Raw genomic sequence first — 17080 nt, forward strand, 5'->3', positions numbered from 1 at the left:
AATTGATGACGAGGTGTTTGGCACTTGACACAATTCATTAAAGTCTTTATATTAATTATATGATAGGAGACAATATCATATGCGTCACTAAATTGATGACGAGGTATTTGGCAACATTGAATACAATTCTATTAAAGTTTTTATATCAAAAATTATATGATAGGACAATATCATATGCGTCACTAAATTGATGACGAGGTTTTTGGCAACTTGATACAATTCTTTAAAGTTTTTATATAAAAATTATATGATAGGGACAATATCATATGCGTCACTAAATTGATGACGAGGTATTTGGCAACTTGAAAATTCTTTAAAGTCTTTATATCAAATTATATGATAGGGACAATATCATATGCGTCACTAAATTGATGAGAGGTGTTTGGCAACTTGACACAATTCATTAAAGTCTTTATATTAATTATATGATAGGGACAATATCATATGCGTCACTAAATTGATGACGAGGTATTTGGCAACTTGATACAATTCTTTAAAGTTTTTATATCAAAAATTATATGATAGGGACAATATCATATGCGTCACTAAATTGATGACGAGGTGTTTTGGCAACTTGACACAATTCATTAAGTCTTTATATTAATTATATGATAGGGACAATATCATATGCGTCACTAAATTGATGACGAGGTATTTGGCAACTTGATAAATTCTTTAAAGTCTTTATATCAAAAATTATATGATAGGGACAATATCATATGCGTCACTAAATTGATGACGAGGTGTTTGTTTGGCTACAGGAAAAATCATTTATTTATCGAATCATCAAGCAAAGGATAAGCTTCAGTGGATCGCAGTATGGCAGCTGCTCAACCACTTACAACACCTTGCCTGTTACAAAAGTCGTTTACAATTGATTCTAGGCTTTGTCATTGTATTAAATAATGCTTTTATATGTAACTAGCGCGGCATCAGGTGATCGAAGATCCTCCTAATTTACTATGTTACAAATTACATTGGCATCACATCCATTGTCGTTTATAAAATAATTATAAACTTTAAATGGTTTAGAAGCCATACAATGCAAATTGCCCCTTATTTATCATTGCAGTCCAGCACGGATACGACCTTAGAGGCGTTCAGGCATAATCCAACGGACGTAGCGTCATACCACTGTTCGCTCGAACAAGTATTGTGCCATTGGTCCGTACCTGCGGTTCCTCTCGTACTACGCAGGAATGCTGTCGCAACAACGTTTTGTCATTAGTAGGGTAAAACTAACCTGTCTCACGACGGTCTAAACCCAGCTCACGTTCCCTTGCATGGGTGAACAATCCAACGCTTGGTGAATTTTGCTTCACAATGATAGGAAGAGCCGACATCGAAGGATCAAAAAGCGACGTCGCTATGAACGCTTGGCCGCCACAAGCCAGTTATCCCTATGGTAACTTTTCTGACACCTCTTGTTAAAAACTCTTTAAACCAAAAGGATCGATAGGCCGAGCTTTTGCTGTCCCTGTGTGTACTGAACACCGAGATCAAGTCAGCATTTGCCCTTTTGCTCTATGTGTGGTTTCTGTCCGCACTGAGCTGGCCTTGGGACACCTCCGTTATTATTTGAGAGATGTACCGCCCCAGTCAAACTCCCTACCTGGCAATGTCCTTGAATTGGATCATACCTGAGTAATTGGAGTTATACCAAATTTTCAAATCAAAATACATAAATGCATCGTTTTATTAAAGAATTTGTTTGCGATTATATAACAAACTCGTGATACTTTGATCAAGAAGCTTGCATCAAAACCCAATACCATAAGATATAATAAATATATCCGTATAATGGCTAGGAAATGATACACGTTCCATTTAATCAAGTAAGTAAGGAAACAATAAGAGTAGTGGTATTTCATTGACGATACCAAACCGAGGTCTAATATCTCCCACTTATTCTACACCTCTTATGTCTCCTTACACTGCCAGATTAGAGTCAAGCTCAAAAGGGTCTTCTTTCCCCGCTAATTATTCCAAGCCCGTTCCCTTGGCTGTGGTTTCGCTAGATAGTAGATAGGGACAACGACGACTTTTCAGATCTCTCCGAACTTGTTTTACGTGGCGTGTTCCACACTGAAGGGATTACAACCACGACACCCTGAACACCCACAAGTGGTGCATGTATCAACATGGTGTATGTGTCTGGATACGCCAGACAAGCGTCCCGGACTAGAAGCTATAGCTATGTACATAGCGACCACCCCGGTAGCAATTCGAGTACTTGCTTGCCGGGCAAGCACTCCCCCTTGCTGAGGAGCGAGATCTACCTAAAATCTCTACTGATCTCTGGGTCACAGCACCCGAGTTTTGCGCAACTAGCACCGTAACTCAAACGTCGAACACGAAGGCTCTACCCGCGATATGGGTACCAACCACAGCCACCACGATACTCCCACCAGGGGGCCTACCTCAATGTGCAGTCTTGGATAGCTGCACAACCCGTGGTACCGAAAGAGAGGCTCGGTGGGCCTCCTCCTTTTGCTCCGACAAGCAGGGTTAGAGGGACCTATGGCTATATTAGTCGCCTCTTACGACAAGCAATAGCGGACTGTGGAAGTATTCTCGCCCGCTAACCACACGGCGAAGTTGTTGGGCTAAACACCCCTCCTCCTACGGAACACTTCGTCCGCAAACACTGCCAGCCGTTGAGTCCTCTGTTGATCTTCCAGGATTCTATCGAAGGTCCAGTTTTCGCCAAGGCGCTGCACTCCAAGTCCATCGAGGTTCCGCAAATCTGCATATAGGGGGCAAGCGCACAATATGTGCATCCAGTCCTCATATGGATCTCCACAAGCGCAAGCAGTGGTATCGCTGAGGGCTCTCCCTTGCAAAAATGCGTTAAACGACCCGTGACCTGTCAGCAGGTAAGACGTCCTCATCGAGAATCCAAATCTTGGATCCCGATAGGCGAGAGTGACATATGGGATGAATTTATGCGTCACCCGTCCTGGTTCGCTGTCATCATCCCATCTGTTCTGCCAACTCTGCAGTAAGCACTCTTCTAGGCGAGTCTTCCTCTGCTTCCAGCTTAGACACGTAGTGTCCTCGTCATATAGCCAGTCGTTCTCCTCCAGCGGGTATCCACGCTTCAGCTTGTATTTGACCGCTAAAAACTTAGCAGCCAAGTCAAGCGGGGGAGCTCCACCAAGTACCTGCAGTGCCACTGTGGACACTGTTCGGCATACCGAAAGGCATCCAAGCAGGATTAGCCTCTGGCAGGAGGCTAGTCGTCTCCGGGCGGCTACTTGCTCGGCGGTGTCATACCATACCGGGGCACCAAACAGCACACAAGGTGCCATGAGTCCGTCATATATGGTCCGCCTGGCTCGAGGACTGAAGCCCCAGTCGGCTCGAAGCACACGCGCCAATGCTCCAACGACTCCGGTCATCCGCTGGCGAAGCGAAGCTATGTGCGTGAGGAATTTCATTCCTTCACTGACCGTGATGCCAAGGTACCGACAGCTACGCACATACGGAAGGTTCGCTCCAGCAAACCTCACCGTAGGCGCACGTCTCAAGGCACCTTTAGCAGCATTATTACCGTCTTGCTGGTCGAGACGGCAACGCCAACTTCCGCTCCCCACGCTTCTACGATGGACATCAGCTGTGCTCCTTTTTCCTCTAGCATAGCTCGGGAATTTCCCTCGACGAGAAGCAGCAAGTCATCAGCGTATGCACTCAGCTGGCAATACGGCTGGAGACGCTGAAGCAGTACATCCATCAGAATGTCCCAGATAAATGGGCCACTGATTGACCCCTGCGGGCAGCCTCTAGTTACCGGTACTTCCACAGTACCGGAACTGCTTCGGATCACTGCTCTTCGGCCGGAGAAAAAGCTCTGCCACAAGCCCATCTCCCGGCATCCCAAGTCTGCTAGTCGGCGGAGTGCAGCACTCCATTCGACGTTGTCGAATGCTCCTTTGAAGTCCACGAATGTGCCGAGCACGTATTGCGCCGGGCTGGCACAAACACTGCTCTTCACGTGTCTCCAAGCATCCTCCACACATCGTCCTTGGCGAAATCCAAACTGCCATCTGCAGCCTTCCGGAAGAACTTCTCTCACACGATTCACCATGATGGCCTCGAGCACCTTACCAAAGACTGGCAGCAAGCATATTCCTCTATATGAGGAGGGCTCACACTTGTCCTTATCTGGCCCTTTGAGCAGCGAGACAACTCGTGGGCACTTCCACTCAGCGGGAAAGTATCCTAATCGGATGCATCGGGAAAACAACGATGCTAGGTGCTCGGGTATGGCGCGCCAGACTGCCTTGCAGATAGTGCCATTGATGCCGTCCAAGCCGGGAGAGCGCCTGCTCTTCAACCGGGCAACACATGCATCAACCTCGAATTCTTCGAGGGCCGGTGGGACTTCCTCCGCGATGGCAGTCGGTGCTTCGGACTCCGCAACTGGGAAGAAATTGCGGAGGAGCACTCGTGCACAGTCACCCCAATCAGTGATGAGCTCGCCATTCACGCGGAGGCACCCAATCTCCGTGCACTTTCTGCGGCCTCGGCAAATCTTGTAGACGCGCCCCCATGGGTCGTCGGCATGATCTCCCACGAAGCGTTTCCAGTCATCCATTTTCGCCCTCCCAATGAGCTTCTTGTAGTTTGCTGAGGCCCGCCTCAGCTCGACCACTACACGCTCTATAGCGGCACCGTCATCACGACGCCTTCCATCTTGGAGTAGGCGACGAAGTCTCCGGACTTCGCGCCTTGCAGCGCAGAGGTCGGCAGTCCACCAACGTGCTCTCCTGTTGGGCGATCGAATTGACTTTCTTCCCAGCGCAATATCACATACATTATGTACTATACTGCGCAGGGTCGAAACTTGCTGGTCCAACGGCGACTCTGAGAAGTTTTCCGGAAGTTCGGCTGCTCTACTCACCATTTCCTCCTTGAACAATCGCCAACGTGCATTGGAGAAGTTCCAGGACGGCACAGGAGCTATGCTCTCAACTGCGCGCGCGGTAGTTGGTTCGGCCACAACAGTAATGATGTTGTGGTCACTCAATTCCCACTCGTCCACTCTCCACTCATATGTGGCCCACATAGATGCTGCCTCATTGACGATTGTCACGTCGATATCGCTAGTAGCTCTGTGATTATCGAACGTGTACACCTCTGTTGACTGGTTTAGGGCGGCGACTCTTGCCTCCAGCATCCACTCTGACAGCAGCTCACCCCGTCTGTAGTTAGCTTGCCCCTCGGCATGACGAGAGAGTTTGCTAAGCCACATGGGGGACACTGCATTCGCGTCGAGGCCCAGGATTGCGGGGGTTCTGCTGGCCTGCAGCAGGACCGCATCCATGTACCGGAGGTACGGTTCCAGAGGTGCATCGAACTGGCAGTATGCGGCGCAAAGGAAGATTGAGCCAAAGCTCCCTTTAACGACCAGACATACGCCATAATCCGTGGTGAGGGTCTCCACTGGCATACAGATGGCTTCCTGTTGATCTACTAGGATGGCTGCCTTCCCTCGCCGATCGGTGAAAATTCTCATTCCTTCAGGCAGCACATCCATTCCGTCCCCGCCGAGATACGGCTCCTGCACCAGCGCGAACATAGACTCCGATCTCCTGAGTCGGACTCCGAGCTCGATGGTCGCAGCTCTGCCTCGGCCACAGTTCGCTTGGATGAAGCTAAACATTAATGTCTAGCTTGCACCCTCGCCAGCAACGCCCCGTATATCGGGCACACGTTCGAGAGCATGTAATGCCCCGAGGGTTGCCCTCTGTGACGGCAGTTCCGGCAGTCCACCGGGTTTTGGCACTTTGCCGCGGTGTGGCCTTGTTGCCCGCACTGGCGGCAGACATTGTCCTTCTGCCGGCATTCGCTGACCTTGTGGTCGAAACCCACGCATCTGTGGCAGGCGTATGTGCGGACCTGTGCTCGGCATCGGAATGAGAACCACTTGATGTAGACACGACCTACATCAAGCTTCGCCATCGCGCGGTCGTCTACCTCTAGCGTTACATTTACTGTGGCGCCGTCGGTTACCGACCACGCCTTGGTCACCAGGTGCACGGACTTCTTAAATTGGGACATAGTCATATCGCTGTCGAAGTTATTTCCATGCAGCTCCTGCATGAATTCCTCAGGGCCGATAGCTGTGTCGACGTCATAGACGACGACCTTCGGCTTCTCGGCCGCATTCCGTGCCACATTTAGCCCAACTTCAGCGAACCTCTTTGATGCTACCACCTTCTGCAGCTCTCCAACTGAAGGAGTACGAATGATCGCACCACCACCTCGACGGAGCTCACGTACCTCATGTACTCTGACTCCGAGGGAGGGTGCAACCATCGTTCGCACCTTTTCCGCTATAGCTTTCCCCGATAGCGCAGGGTCGTCGCACTTCACCACCGCTGACCACGTCTCGCGAACCTTGGTGGTCCGCGGGGCAGCGATGGGTGCAACCTGTGGCATCTGGGGAGCATTGGCGGCCGTATTCTTTAACGGATTCGACGACGGCGGCGGCGGTGGCGGCATAGCGAGCCGCGTCTCCAGTTCTCCACACCGGAGCATTAACGCCAGCACCAGCTCATCGTAGCGGCTGATAGCATACGAGAGCTCTTCCGTGTCCACTTCTCCTAGGCTGCGGAAGCTGCTTCTCACCATGCGCTGGGTGGCCGACAGCTCTGCCATCATGGCTGCTTGCCCAGCACGGGCGGCAGCGGTAGCGGCGGTGGCAGTGGTGGCAACAATTTTAGCAGCAGTGGAAACGGCGGAGGCAGCAGTGTGGTCGGCAGCAGGGGCAGCAGTAGGATCAACAGCGGTGGCAGCAGCGTTGGGGGGGCAGCATCGATGGCAGCGTTTGCCGTAGCCGCCCGGGCGTCCTCCAGCGACGAAAACGCCTCCTCAAGTACACCAACGGGTTCTGGCACTCCATTCGACGCCAGGGCAACCAATTTCGCCTGCGTCGGCGCCGAGCTCTTAGAGGCCAGATGGCTTCTGCGCCTGCCTCGTCTGGATTTCCTCGAGGCACTACATCCGCTCAAGGCACTCGCGCTGCTGTCGCTCTCGGTCGGCATAACTCCGATGGTGGCTCCTCCTACCGTCGACGCCAGCAACCGTATGCTCGTTTGCTCACTGACAAAAGGTAGATGCTCTAGAGCTCCACCTATCGGTAGCGTCTGGTAGCACTAAACTGTCCCTAGACACAAACCCTAGCAGTGACTGCCACCAATAAGCTTTTTGACAGCTGCTCAAAAAGCTTACTCGAAAAACTTACTCGTAAGCTCGCCTCGCAGCACGTGCGGAGTGGAAAATTTCCAATAGTTTATTGTTAATAATTTCCAAACCGCTTGTTTTTAACACTCGACAATTTTCACTCGACTTCCGCGGAGCACTAAATCACCGATTTAATTACTTTCCAACAAGGAAAACTTAGTTATTCGCAATCTGTACACGAGCGCAACGAAAACACGTCCGTCGTTAATCCATTCATGCGCGTCACTAATTAGATGACGAGGCATTTGGCTACCTTAAGAGAGTCATAGTTACTCCCGCCGTTGACCCGCGCTTACTTGAATTTCTTCACTTTGACATTCAGAGCACTGGGCAGAAATCACATTGTGTCAACACCCGCTAGGGCCATCACAATGCTTTGTTTTAATTAGACAGTCGGATTCCCCAAGTCCGTGCCAGTTCTGAATTGATTGTTAATTGATAATCGTTATAATTGATAAGAACTAATTGGTTTAACCCAAATAGTATTCTTAAAAATTTTAGCAAGAAAGTTCCACAATTGGCTACGTAACTAAACTATCCGGGGAACAAGTAACTAACATAAATGCTAGAAACTCTATTTACCCAGAACGAGCACATAAACCATGTTATTGTTTCCCAATCAAGCCCGACTATCTCAATCTTCAGAGCCAATCCTTATCCCGAAGTTACGGATCTAATTTGCCGACTTCCCTTACCTACATTATTCTATCGACTAGAGACTCTTCACCTTGGAGACCAGCTGCGGATATTGGTACGGCCTGTTGAGAAGTTTGCGTGTCCCCACCATAAATTTTCAAGGTCCGAGGAGAAAATATCGACACAACAGTATATGTCATGCTCTTCTAGCCCATCTACCATATCTCTCTGCGAAAGACTTCCATGGTAGTACGGCTATAAAACAGAAAAGAAAACTCTTCCGATATCTCTCGACGGCTTCTTTATGGTCGTTCCTGTTGCCAGGATGAGCACGAGGCCCATATTTAATAACAAACGGATACTCAACAGGTTACGGAATTGGAACCGTATTCCCTTTCGTTCAAAATTATTCAAGTGTATTATATTCGCTTTGTTTATATAGTTAGGCATTTTTGTTTTACTTGAAAATTTTCGGCTTTCGCCTTGAACTTAGGACCGACTAACTCGTGATCAACCACTGTTCACACGAAACCCTTCTCCACTTCAGTCCTCCAAGGTCTCATTCGATTATTTGCTACTACCACCAAGATCTGTACCAATGGCAGCTCCATGCAGGCTTACGCCAAACACTTCTACGCATACCATTGTACCTTCCTACTCACTAAAGTTTCAAAATTTATATCACAAGTAATATAAATCATCTACTTTAGCGGTAATGTATAGGTATACAACTTAAGCGCCATCCATTTTAAGGGCTAGTTGCTTCGGCAGGTGAGTTGTTACACACTCCTTAGCGGATTTCGACTTCCATGATCACCGTCCTGCTGTTTTAAGCAACCAACGCCTTTCATGGTATCTGCATGAGTTGTTAATTTGGGCACCGTAACATTACGTTTGGTTCATCCCACAGCGCCAGTTCTGCTTACCAAAAGTGGCCCACTGGGCACATTATATCATAACCTTGAACTTCATATCAAGAAAGTTAAGGTTCTTACCCATTTAAAGTTTGAGAATAGGTTAAGATCGTTTCGACCCTAAGGCCTCTAATCATTCGCTTTACCAGATAAGATTATTTTATATAATATTAAAATGCACCAGCTATCCTGAGGGAAACTTCGGAAGGAACCAGCTACTAGATGGTTCGATTGGTCTTTCGCCCCTATACTCAATTCTGACAATCGATTTGCACGTCAGAACTGTTTCGGTCTTCCATCAGGGTTTCCCCTGACTTCAACCTGATCAAGTATAGTTCACCATCTTTCGGGTCACAGCATATATGCTCAAGGTACGTTCCAGTTAGAGGCATAAATAATATAAATATACATTATACATAACTATATAGAACGCCCCGGGATTGTGTTAATTAGCTATAAATAGCTAAAAAACTAATCCCATTATTAGTCAAGTTAATTACGCTATTAGGTTTACATCCCAATAACTTGCACATATGTTAGACTCCTTGGTCCGTGTTTCAAGACGGGTCCCGAAGGTATCCTGAATCTTTCGCATTGTTAATCATACAAGAGCATATAATAAACACAAAAATCAATGATAATTATGCCATTATATAATTCCGAAAAATTAACGCTCTGTAATAATATAAATCTATCAGCACTTTATCAAATTAATAACATTTATTCTGTGTTAAAATGCAAGCAATTTAATTGGAATAAACTATAAGTTATATTTTATGATAAATTTGGGATATGCTAATAGATTACAATGTCCTTATATGGAAAAAATGCACATTATTCTTAATAATATTATTTAAATATTACAATTTTAATGATGAATTTTCCATAACGGATATTCAGGTTCATCGGGCTTAACCTCTAAGCAGTTTCACGTACTGTTTAACTCTCTATTCAGAGTTCTTTTCAACTTTCCCTCACGGTACTTGTTTACTATCGGTCTCATGGTTATATTTAGTTTTAGATGGAGTTTACCACCCACTTAGTGCTGCACTATCAAGCAACACGACTCTTTGGAAACATCATCTAGTAATCATTAACGTTATACGGGCCTGGCACCCTCTATGGGTAAATGGCCTCATTTAAGAAGGACTTAAATCATTAATTTCTCATACTAGAATATTGACGCTCCATACACTGCATCTCACATTTGCCATATAGACAAAGTGACTTAGTGCTGAACTGTTTTCTTTTCGCTCGCCGCTACTAAGAAAATCCTTGTTAGTTTCTTTTCCTCCCCTAATTAATATGCTTAAATTCAGGGGGTAGTCCCATATGAGTTGAGGTTGTATATATAACTATTTTTGCCATAAATTCTTTATATATAAATGATAAAACAATCAATTAAATTCGTTATAAATAGTTCCAATAGTTCTTGTAAGCAAAGTTATTTTTTATCCATTTAACGAACCAACGAAGAATAATAACAAAACCAAGATTTTTCTTTTTCCGAATCATTAATAAGAGACAATTCTAGATGAAAAATATTTCAATTTTTTATGCTAGACATTTCTCAGTATTATTTGATTGAAAAAGAAAATATTTCTCTTCGTTTTTCACATTCAAATGTGAGATAATGTTTTTCATTTCTTTTTTAATATTATGAATAAAATCATTATTTAATCCAATAATATACCATATGCTTATAAAAAATTTATAAACAACTTAATTAGCATAGTCTTACAACCCTCAACCATATGTAGTCCAAGCAGCACTATAAAATTAATTAAAGTACATAACAGCATGGACTGCGATATGCGTTCAAAATGTCGATGTTCATGTGTCCTGCAGTTCACACGATGACGCACAGTTTGCTGCGTTCTTCATCGACCCATGAGCCGAGTGATCCACCGCTTAGAGTTTTATAATTCATTTTTATATAATATCAATATTGTTTTTATTGAAAGAAATTAAAAATACACCATTTTACTGGCATATATCAATTCCTTCAATAAATTTATTTTTATACCTAAAAATAAATGTTGCGATATGTCTTAGTTTCATATAAGCATTATGTATCATAAAAATCTGGTTATGGTTTGCTATTTTGGGTGACACATACTGCAAAATTTATATAAAACATTAACCTGATGGATGACAGGTACAAACATTGTATATTTTAGGTTGTTGCATTAGCCAACGTATGCTCATAACATAGATGAACAATACATATTCGCAACGCGTGTATATTATGGTCCATATACACACACACTTATTTTGAATACCACATTCAAAATTATTTTAATTTTAATTCGACTTCTACTTTCAAATTTTGTTCAGTTTCTTCGATTTCCATTTTCGAGAATTTGTTTTTATAGGAAACGCCATTGTTGTAGTAGGTACTGCCACAAATACGCACAACAACATTAATAATGTTAAAGTCTTTTTATGAGGTTGCCAAGCCCCACATATAAAATAAAAGCCATCTTCATTTTATTTTGACTTTAACTTTTGATTCCGTGGAATCATTTTGTAATATTTTTATTTTGGTAAATTGTATTTATTTGTATTATAACAAATGTTTATTAACGATAAGGATATTATACAATAATGATCCTTCCGCAGGTTCACCTACGGAAACCTTGTTACGACTTTTACTTCCTCTAAATAATCAAGTTCGGTCAACTTTTGCGAAACAACCGTAACACGCAAGGCGTCACAGTGATCACGTCCGGAGACCTCACTAAATAATTCAATCGGTAGTAGCGACGGGCGGTGTGTACAAAGGGCAGGGACGTAATCAATGCGAGTTAATGACTCACACTTACTGGGAATTCCAAGTTCATGTGAACAGTTTCAGTTCACAATCCCAAGCATGAAAGTGGTTCAGCGGTTTACCCGGACCTCTCGGTCTAGGAAATACACGTTGATACTTTCATTGTAGCGCGCGTGCAGCCCAGGACATCTAAGGGCATCACAGACCTGTTATTGCTCAATCTCATTATTGCTAGACGCAATTTGTCCATTTAAGAAGCTAGTGTCCTTATAATGGGACAAACCAACAGGTACGGCTCCACTTACATAAACACATTCAAACACAATAAACATTTTACTGCCACCATGAATGAAGGCTACATAAGCTTCAGCACCATAATCCTGAAGATATCTATTTAATATATTTGAGTCTCGTTCGTTATCGGAATTAACCAGACAAATCACTCCACGAACTAAGAACGGCCATGCACCACCACCCATAGATTCGAGAAAGAGCTATCAATCTGTCTTACACACTTATGTTCGGACCTGGTAAGTTTTCCCGTGTTGAGTCAAATTAAGCCGCAGGCTCCACTCCTGGTGGTGCCCTTCCGTCAATTCCTTTAAGTTTCAGCTTTGCAACCATACTTCCCCCGGAGCCCAAAAGCTTTGGTTTCCCGGGAAGCGACTGAGAGAGCCATAAAAGTAGCTACACCCAATTGCTAGCTGGCATCGTTTATGGTTAGAACTAGGGCGGTATCTGATCGCCTTCGAACCTCTAACTTTCGTTCTTGATTAATGAAAACATCTTTGGCAAATGCTTTCGCTTAAGTTAGTCTTACGACGGTCCAAGAATTTCACCTCTCGCGTCGTAATACTAATGCCCCCAAACTGCTTCTATTAATCATTACCTCTTGATCTGAAAACCAATGAAAGCAGAACAGAGGTCTTATTTCATTATCCCATGCACAGAATATTCAGGCATTTGAAGCCTGCTTTAAGCACTCTAATTTGTTCAAAGTAATAGTACCGGCCCACAATAACACTCGTTTAAGAGCACTAGTGCAGGTTTTTAAATAGGAGGAACATATGAAAAAATACAAGTATTTAATCACATATAAGAACTCCACCGGTAATACGCTTACATACATAAAGGTATAGTACTAACCACAATTGTAAGTTGTACTACCCGTATGAAGCACAAGTTCAACTACGAACGTTTTAACCGCAACAACTTTAATATACGCTATTGGAGCTGGAATTACCGCGGCTGCTGGCACCAGACTTGCCCTCCAATTGGTCCTTGTTAAAGGATTTAAAGTGTACTCATTCCAATTACAGGGCCTCGGATATGAGTCCTGTATTGTTATTTTTCGTCACTACCTCCCCGAGCTGGGAGTGGGTAATTTACGCGCCTGCTGCCTTCCTTAGATGTGGTAGCCGTTTCTCAGGCTCCCTCTCCGGAATCGAACCCTGATTCCCCGTTACCCGTTGCAACCATGGTAGTCCTAGATACTACCATCAAAAGTTGATAGGGCAGACATTTGAAAGATCTGTCGTCGGTACAAGACCATACGATCTGCATGTTATCTAGAGTTCAACCAATATAACGATCTTGCGATCGCTTGGTTTTAGCCTAATAAAAGCACATGTCCCATAAGGTTCATGTTTTAATTGCATGTATTAGCTCTAGAATTACCACAGTTATCCAAGTAACTGTTAACGATCTAAGGAACCATAACTGATATAATGAGCCTTTTGCGGTTTCACTTTTAATTCGTGTGTACTTAGACATGCATGGCTTAATCTTTGAGACAAGCATATAACTACTGGCAGGATCAACCAGAATAATGTTTTTCCTTCATATTCCATTCATATATTTTGAATCGAAATAAGCAATATAATAGATATATAGATATATAGATTTTTCACTTTATATAATTCCATGATTTTTATTATATTGAATAAAATTCAATATTTCGCCTTTGGGTAAAATTTTAAATATATAAGTAAAAAAATCCATTCGATTACGGCCATTTTTATATAGCATTCGTAATCCATATTTTCATTTTTAATTTATACTTGTTTTACCAATATAACAAGAATTTCATCTAATTATTGTAATATATATATTTCTATAATTTTATCTTTTTATACATACATATTTCATTATAAAATATCATTTTATTTCCAACATACATAATTATTGTATCCACACATGTACAATTTTTGTTTAACCAATATAAATATTAAGTTAAATCATTTGCATTTTGAAGATAAATTTAAAATTTATCTCTTTTCATATATATCTCTGGTAATATATAACATAAAACCAAGCGCATATGATAATATTTCCACATTTAATATATAATTTTATATTTCTTTCATAAGAATCCATATTTGTATTATACCGTAACGATATAATAATCCAACTATACGGCAGGTAATAAATTAATATTTGCCTGCCTCCAAAAATTAACGATAATATATGGAAACGATTTGTTATTCTATATATAATAGAAACTTGACTTTTGTTTCAACGATATTATCTATAAAGCGTATATTCCTATTATCCGCGGAGCCAAGTCCCGTGTTCTATAGAACTGAGAAACAAATTTGTACGGATAATAATATACTTTATTGTATGTAACCAATATAAACATAATCCGAAATAAATATTTCGAATAATGCGGGAGGTCGGCAACCACTGCCTACCTATAGTAGTTTTTGAACCCGCTGTCCTCAAAGCGGGTATTTTCAATTCCGTTTGCCACCCAACATACGGGCTATTCTCTTATATATTAAGAGATTATAGGAACATTTCATTTTTTTTCCATTATTCATATATAATATGATTATTTTTTCCCTTATACATATAATAATTAATCATTTTCATATGTATATTATTTAATTTACTCATATTATTGCCAAAATCATATGAATACATAAGTTTTGAACAATATGAGAGGTCGGCAACCACTGCCTACCTATAGTAGTTTTTGAACCCTCTGTCGTAATTCCGGTCGTTTACACTACTATACCCTCTCACTATAATGGCTTTTCTCTATAATACTAAGAGAATGTGGGATATTTTCAGCATTTTTTCCCTTATACATATAATAATTAATCATTTTCATATGTATATTATTTAATTTACTCATATTATTGCCAAAATCATATGAATACATAAGTTTTGAACAATATGAGAGGTCGGCAACCACTGCCTACCTATAGTAGTTTTTGAACCCTCTGTCGTAATTCCGGTCGTTTACACTACTATACCCTCTCACTATAATGGCTTTTCTCTATAATACTAAGAGAATGTGGGATATTTTCAGCATTTTTTCCCTTATACATATAATAATTAATCATTTTCATATGTATATTATTTAATTTACTCATATTATTGCCAAAATCATATGAATACATAAGTTTTGAACAATATGAGAGGTCGGCAACCACTGCCTACCTATAGTAGTTTTTGAACCCTCTGTCGTAATTCCGGTCGTTTACACTACTATACCCTCTCACTATAATGGCTTTTCTCTATAATACTAAGAGAATGTGGGATATTTTCAGCATTTTTTCCCTTATACATATAATAATTAATCATTTTCATATGTATATTATTTAATTTACTCATATTATTGCCAAAATCATATGAATACATAAGTTTTGAACAATATGAGAGGTCGGCAACCACTGCCTACCTATAGTAGTTTTTGAACCCTCTGTCGTAATTCCGGTCGTTTACACTACTATACCCTCTCACTATAATGGCTTTTCTCTATAATACTAAGAGAATGTGGGATATTTTCAGCATTTTTTCCCTTATACATATAATAATTAATCATTTTCATATGTATATTATTTAATTTACTCATATTATTGCCAAAATCATATGAATACATAAGTTTTGAACAATATGAGAGGTCGGCAACCACTGCCTACCTATAGTAGTTTTTGAACCCTCTGTCGTAATTCCGGTCGTTTACACTACTATACCCTCTCACTATAATGGCTTTTCTCTATAATACTAAGAGAATGTGGGATATTTCAGCATTTTTTCCCCTATACATATAATAATTAATAATTTTCATATGTATATTATTTAATTTACTCATATAATTGCCAAAATCATATGAATACATAAGTTTTGAACAATATGAGAGGTCGGCAACCACTGCCTACCTATAGTAGTTTTTGAACCCTCTGTCGTAATTCCGGTCGTTTACACTACTATACCCTCTCACTATAATGGCTTTTCTCTATAATACTAAGAGAATGTGGGAATATTTCAGCATTTTTTCCCCTATACATATAATAATTAATAATTTTCATATGTATATTATTTAATTTACTCATATAATTGCCAAAATCATATGAATACATAAGTTTTGAACAATATGAGAGGTCGGCAACCACTGCCTACCTATAGTAGTTTTTGAACCCTCTGTCGTAATTCCGGTCGTTTACACTACTATACCCTCTCACTATAATGGCTTTTCTCTATAATACTAAGAGAATGTGGGATATTTTCAGCATTTTTTCCCTTATACATATAATAATTAATAATTTTCATATGTATATTATTTAATTTACTCATATAATTGCCAAAATCATATAAATACATAAGTTTTGAACAATATCAGAGGTCAGCAACGGTCTTTCCTCTATAATACTAAGATAATATGGGAATATTTTCAGCATTTTTTCCCTTATACATTTATACATATAATAATTAATCATTTTCATATGTATATTATTTAATTTACTCATATTATTGCCAAAATCATATAAATACATAAGTTTTGAACAATATCAGAGGTCAGCAACGGTCTTTCCTCTATAATACTAAGATAATGTGGGAATATTTCATCATTTTTTCCTTTATACATTTATACATATAATATTTAATCATTTTATATGTATATTATTTAATTTACTCATATAATTGCCAAAATCATATAAATACATAAGTTTTGAACAATATCAGAGGTCGGCAACGGTCTTTCCTCTATAATACTAAGATAATATGGGAATATTTCAGCATTTTTTCCCTTATACATATAATAATTAATCATTTTCATATGTATATTATTTAATTTACTCGTATAATTGCCAAAATCCTATGAAGACATAAGAGAATACAATATGAGAGGTCGGCGCAACCATAATATAGTAGTTGATGACGAGGTGTTTGGCAACTTGATACAATTCTTTAAAAAGTCTTTATATTAATTATATGATAGGGACAATATCATATGCGTCACTAAATTGATGACGAGGTGTTTGGCAACGTGACACAAATCATTAAAGTCTTTATATTAATTATATGATAGAGACAATATCATATGCGTCACTAAATTGATGACGAGGTATTTGGCAACTTGATAGAATTCTTTAAAGTCTTTATATCAAAAATTATATGATAGGGACAATATCATATGCGTCACTAAATTGATGACGAGGTGTTTGGCAACTTGACACAATTCATTAAAGTCTTTATATTAATTATATGATAGAGACAA

General features: G+C 41.0%; 2 non-coding genes and 1 pseudogene across 2 annotated transcripts; all 3 read right to left on the bottom strand.

The window, feature by feature from the left end:
* Positions 1 to 778: 778 nt before the first annotated feature.
* Positions 779 to 10144, bottom strand: LOC117148957 (annotated as a pseudogene).
* Positions 10145 to 10538: 394 nt separating this feature from the next.
* Positions 10539 to 10717, bottom strand: LOC117148970. Its single transcript, XR_004459971.1, has one exon. It is a non-coding gene; the product is annotated as a 5.8S ribosomal RNA (ribosomal RNA).
* Positions 10718 to 11403: 686 nt separating this feature from the next.
* On the bottom strand, positions 11404 to 13398 carry LOC117148991. The gene has a single exon (XR_004459991.1). It is a non-coding gene; the product is annotated as a small subunit ribosomal RNA (ribosomal RNA).
* Positions 13399 to 17080: the final 3682 nt, after the last annotated feature.

Source organism: Drosophila mauritiana, chromosome X (assembly GCF_004382145.1).
Source record: "Drosophila mauritiana strain mau12 chromosome X, ASM438214v1, whole genome shotgun sequence".
NCBI lineage: Eukaryota > Metazoa > Arthropoda > Insecta > Diptera > Drosophilidae > Drosophila > Drosophila mauritiana.